Genomic DNA, 6,000 nt, shown 5'->3' with positions numbered 1-6,000 from the left:
GGGGCGGCGGGGCGGGGCCTGAGAGCGCGCGACCACTCGTGGCGGGGAGAACCGCACGGCCATTGGCTGGCGGAGCCGTCACTCACCGCTTCGACCCGCCCCACTGAGAGCGGCTGAGCGGGCGGGGCCAGACCAAGGGGGCGTAAACTTCATGGGCGTGGTCACGGAGGGGGCGGGCCCCGCGGTCGCGCTGCCCCGCCCCGCCCCGCGGCGCTCAGTCGGGCGGCGGCGGCGGGCGGAGGAGGAGGCGGAGGCGGCGGCTCCGCCGGGCTCAGGAGCGGACGCGGGAGGCGGCTCGGGATCGCGGTGCGGCTCGGTGGCGGCTCGGGCGAGCGGGGAGAACTGGGTAGCGCTGGCAAGCGAGGCTGCGGCTGGGCGGGCGGCGCGGTGCCCGCGGGAGGGCGCCGGGCAGGGCGGGGGTCCGGCCGGGCGGGCCCTTCCCGCGCGGGGCCGCCGAGCCCTCCGTGAGGCGGCGGCCGCTGTCAGCGCGGGGCCCGCGGCGGCAGCGCCCTCCCCGCACCGCCTCGGCCCCGGCCGCTCCCCGCTCCCTCCTTATTAGGCAGCGGCGCGGGGTCGCCGCCGCATCCGCATCCGGCCGGGGCCGCCGGGCAGGGCAAGCCCGGGGCGGGGCGGCGGCGCCGGGCGCTCCCGCCGCGCACCTGATGCCGCGGCGGGGACAGCGCTGGGGGGCTTTTGTTCGGAACGTTTTCCTTTTTCCTTTTTTTTTTTTTTTTTTTCTCTCCCTTCCTTCTTTTCTGCCCGGCGGTGCAGCAGCCGCTCGGTGCCACCGGCGTGTGCCGCCCCCGGAGCGCCCATCCCCGCCGTGCACCATGGCAGAGGACAAAAGATGAGCGCCCTGATGGGGGTTTAGTTTGGGTTTATTTTCCGCAGGCTCCTGTAGAGCAGGTCACGCCGTTATTAGGGGCTCTTTCGAGGCTGTGCAGATGTGTAGATTCCTGGGCTGTGTGACATGTCATTGAATCACCAGGGGATACCAGAATGGTTTGGGTTGGAAAGGACCTCAAGGACCATCTCATTCTATCCCTTTGCCGTGGGCTGGTGTCTCTGGGCTTTGTTTTCCTATGCAGGAAGCCACGTTGTTTAAGAGTGATACGCCAAAGGCTGAAATTGAAAGGCTGTGCTTTATGAAATTCCCACCGATTCCGTTAACAGCACGAGGGAAGATCTTGGACACACGGGCAGGTGTCCAACACCACCACACAGAGGTTCAGCTGTAGGACATTGTGATGCCTTAACTGACTGATTGCACAGGAGACAGGTCTAAAAAAAGGCAGTGAAAGGTGCCAGGAAACAGAAGTGAGCCCGATGGAAGCAGTTTTATTGTTGAAGATAAGTGAGATGCGTTCGGGTTGGGGATTTTTTAGCAGCTGGAATTGGTCTGAGCACGTCTGTTCGTGCAGATGTGCGTGGGGATTACTGGAGCAAGACCAAGGACGGTGGCAGAATCAGAGAGGGATGTTCTGAACACAGCAGGCTGCGGTTGATTTTTCAGTTCGCTGCTGGATTTCCCGATTTTGTTTTAATTTTAGGCCAGGCTGTTCCCAAATTACCTGATGCCATCCTCTCCCTCTGTGTGCCTCCGTGGCACGCTCGAGGGAAGCTCTGGAGTGTGGGAAAATGGTGTGAAGTGGCACAGCGTGTCCTGGGAGAAGCGTGTTTGGATGTGGGGAAAGCAGCGGGTGTCGTGTGCGGGAGGCAGGAGAGGGTTTATTCCATTTTCATTTGAATAACGAGCATTGAATCATCTTTTCTGTCAAGGGTGGGGGGGGGGGAACAATCCAGATGGCTGTGTGCTTGCAGGAAGGTTTTATTGCAGCTAATAGTGGTGTTTGCTAAGGACTGTGTACACAAAGGTAGAAGATCAAATACTTTTGTGGCAATGCCTGTTTATTTTGGGTATATGTGTTTTTCTGTGTTTTCAGTAGCCCCAGTAAGACCTGACACGCTCGGGGACACGTCAGGCAGCATTTGCTTGGTGTTTGTTTCAGTACAGCACTTCATAATAGTAATTTTTCAGTGGTCACTTGTAGCCTTTTATGCAGATTGCTTTAATCAGCATTTGTGTTCTCTGTTGGCATTGCTCTGTCTTCTCCTGAGCTGTCTTTTCAAACATCATTGGATTTTTTCAAGTGAAATCTTCATGCTTATTGCATCTGTCACTTCTGGGATTCACTCCAAGCGAAAGGCAGGGATTCAGTTTAATGGCAATGAGGAGGAATGTGCAGAAGGGGGAAATATCAGCTCTTCCCTGGGTGATGCAGCGCAGGGTGCCGAGCTCTGCCCTCGGTGACATCGTGGTGGCCACGGCTTCGTCAAATGCCTCATTAAACCAAAACGTTGTGTTGTGATGGGGAGGGAATTTATGCTCCTGGGTTTCATTTGGTGATCGATTCCGAGGAATATCCCTGGGATGCCAGCTTCCTATTCTGAAGACACGAGCAAAACACTTCCTGGCCTGAGTTTGCAGCTTGGTGAGGTCATCAGTGCACCACTCCCAGGGCCAGGAATGTCCTCTTGGGCAAGCTCACAGGCACATTTTCACTTGACTTTTAAAGTCTGGGTTTGTTTGTTTTGATTTTGTTTTACTGAGGTTTTTGTGATAATCTCAGCCCTTCTCCGAGGATGTGTTGGAACAGAAACTCACTGAGGATTTGAAGTGCCCCAGTTTAAGCCTTTGCAGGGCATAGGAACAAGAATTAAATGTCTGTGTTCTCCTCTAGCTTGCTCCCTGCAGTCTCCCCCACTTAATATTTTTGGGCTGGCATATTCTGGTGGGTAACTCTGAAACTGGTATGATTAGAAACTGCTTAGAGCTTCAGTTTAGGCAGCTCCTGGAGCCATGTGTGAAGAGTCAGGCTGCTGGTGGCATGTGGCTGACAAGATGGAAACTGCTGAGTTTTTGTCACATTCTGCACAGTTGCAGGTGGTGGTGAACACCAAGTTAAAATGAAGCACAAAAAGGTTTTGGGCTTAGCTGAGTGGCTCAGGAAAGCAGCAGTGAAAGTTCATTTTTCTGGATGTGTTGGCTCCACTTGGTTGGGAATGTTTACTGGGCCCTTTCTTTTTATCTCTTAATAGGATTGCTTTGTTCTGCTTTTCCTCCTGTGAGTAACCGTGCAAAAAAAAATGGATTATTTGTTTCTTTTTGAGGTTATAATTGTTCAGTACATGACTTTTTGTGGCTTTTCTCATCTCAAACCACACATAGGCATGTGAAATCCCAGCATGACACAGAACTGCTCAGCTGCTCCCAGGTTCCACTGGCAGCTTTGCAGGGCTTGTCCTTGGAGGAACAAATTGTCTGGAGAGGATCCTAATGGAATATACCAGCCATTAGTTGTATCACCAGCCATTAGTTGTGTTCGTGGGGTTGTGTAGGGAATATAAATGCAATCAGAATTAATGGCTGGAGATAATGATATAGCTGGAAAGTAGAAGGTGGCTGTTGGGCAAGTGGATAATTTTACTTTATTCCCCTCCCATGAAATTCCTGATGCCAATAAGACAGGAGGGATCCCTTGGAGCAGACACCTTCCTAAGGAGTCACAAAATGCTCCTCAGATGGAAGAGGATTTTGTGATGGAACATCCTGAAAACTTTAAAATCCTTCTCTGTAGGTCAGGAAATTGACAGAGAAATATTGAAAATGGCATCTGCTGCTGCCTCCAAAGGGAAAAACCTGTGGGTTTTGAAGGCTTCTGATGAGACCATGGTGAATAGAAGAGATCTCTTTGGTCTGGAAGTGACAAAATGTGGCCTTTTGGACCATTTCTCCTCTGGGCTGATGATTTAGAGGGAGAATCAAGGCAGAATCACCTGCACTAGGGAAAGGACAACTTCTTCAGCATGACCACTTTGTTCCTTCAGCACCACTGGCTTTGTCTCAGTCCATGTTTTGCTGGTGGTAACAATAAGTGATCTCTAATCTGCTTTTTGCTGAGCCTGTGGTGACGTTTGAGGTCTGGCTCTTGGTGGGAGAAGTTGCAGTGACTCTGACATTGAGCTGGGCCTCTCAGCCCAGCATAATTAGGTTTGTCTTGTTTTCCTTTCTCAATAATTGAATTTGAAAGAGCAATGGAAATAAACCAGTGGTGGGATCTGACTTAAAGTGATTAAGGCTCAGCCTGATGCTGAGATGAGCTCACAGCTCTCCTTGGAGTGTTGCTGAGCTGTGCTTGAGGCCAAATGTTCCCCTTAGGAAGGACCAGGGTTTCCCTGTGGTTTTCCAGATTTTGGCTGCCATCTATGTAGGAACAAGCACATAGGTAATAATTCTTCTGATTTGAATATTAAGGCACATTTCTGCATTTTTAGCAGATGTGACTGAGTAGGATTTCCTAAAACTCCATGGGAATGATGTGCCTGAAACTACTCCTTGTTTGCATCCCTGTATGAACCTGGGCAGTGCATTGCACCTGCCGTTTCTGGTTTAAATAATCCCTGGAAAATGGAGTTCAAATCACTCAGTTCTCAGTATTTGGAAATATGGGAACTTCCCCTCCCTCCCCCTGGTTCTGCATATATATAGTTGCCATAGAGACTGTGTTCCGGAGTCCTTGAAAATCCATTGTTTCTCCCAAATAAACATAAAAATCTGCAGTATTAAAGCAGCACATTTTGCATCATCCCATTCCTAAGCATTCCTTCATCAGGAACTGTTGTGACAGGACAAGGATCAATGGATTCAAACTGAAAGAGGGGAAATTTGACTTGGATTTAAGGAAGAAATTCTTCCCTGTGAGGGTGGCAATGCCCTGGCATGGGGTGCCCAGAGCAGCCATGGCTGCCCCATCCCTGGAAGTGTCCAAGGTCAGGTTGGACAGGGCTTGGAGCAACCAGGGAGTGTGGAAGGTGTCCCTGCCCATGGCAGGGGGTGGAATGGGATGGGCTTTAAGATCCCTGCTAACCCAAACCAGTCTGTAAACCTGATGGGGACTCGACATTTTACAGTGTGCCAGATCTGGATGCTGGACAAACTGATAATGGGTGTAATTAGCAGCTCCAGGGATTAGCAGGCAGTAACAAATTCAATCCGTAGGAAGCAGCGTGTCCCTTGGGAACTGGGCAAACTGGCCATGCTGGGCAGATGATGGCTTGATAGGGAAGATTGTCATCAGCAAAGCCTCAGTGCTCAGGCACCTGCTCAGGGCTGGAATTACCTCCTGGAGTAGCTTTTTTTCCCTCCCCTTTTCACTTTAAATACTTGAAAAGTCCTCGTGGTTTTTTTGCTTCCTGCTGGAATCTGGATCCCCCAGCTGACTCAGGGTGTCTGCTTGGCATTTCCTTGGCATTTTTCATCATACCTGTGTGAAACAGATTGGTATCCTTCCTTCCAGGCTGGGAATGTGAGGTGACACGTTTCACTCAGGGCTTGGCAGGTCCTAGGCTGGGAATGCTTCTAGCACATACTACTTGTAGCACGTACTACTAAGTGCAGTTGCTGTTTTACACATGCTTCAGGTATTTGCCCCAGCACACGTGGTGGGATGTGTACATGGGAATAAATGACCATTGTTACACTTTTAATTTCTTACTTAATTCCCTTCTGCAGTACTTATATAATGATACCATATCTTGGAGGCTGGAGGCCCAAAGCTGTCTCGTTCAGAACAAGAGGTGTATTGCATTTTTTTTTTTTAAGTTTTCAGTGATACTTTTAAAAGTTTATTTGAATTTTTGGATCTGCTGAGATCAATTTGCAAGGCAGGAGAGAATCCTGAGCCAACTTAGGCAAACACAAGTTGCCAGACATTCCTCTGCAATATATTCTGCTTTAGCACAGCCTGAAGGGTGGGCACAAAACTCTTCTAGCTCAGTGTTGCTGTGCTTCCAGCATCTTTTTCTTGGCCACTGCCAGGAAAATTGCTCCTTTCTGCAACAATTTGTTCTGTGTGGTATTTTAAGGTGCTGCTGTTTAAGGTGGGTGCCCCTGGTTAGGGTCAGGCTACCCTGGGGTTATCTCTCCCTTCTTCCCTTGGC

General features: G+C 50.6%; 1 protein-coding gene across 1 annotated transcript in view; it reads left to right on the top strand.

Moving 5' to 3' along the window:
• The first annotated feature begins 226 nt into the window (after positions 1-226).
• The window catches only part of CORO1C (coronin 1C), a 39,605-nt gene continuing 33,831 nt past the window's right edge, over positions 227-6,000 (top strand). Inside the window, exon 1 of the mRNA XM_053994297.1 lies at positions 227-306. The gene's annotated coding sequence lies outside the window, so the exon portion shown is untranslated. The remainder of the gene's footprint in view (positions 307-6,000) is intronic.

Source organism: Vidua macroura, chromosome 18, assembly GCF_024509145.1.
Source record: "Vidua macroura isolate BioBank_ID:100142 chromosome 18, ASM2450914v1, whole genome shotgun sequence".
Classification (NCBI taxonomy): Eukaryota; Metazoa; Chordata; class Aves; order Passeriformes; family Viduidae; genus Vidua; species Vidua macroura.
Note: the sequence above shows the minus strand (reverse complement) of the source record. Positions and strands in the feature narration are given on the sequence as shown.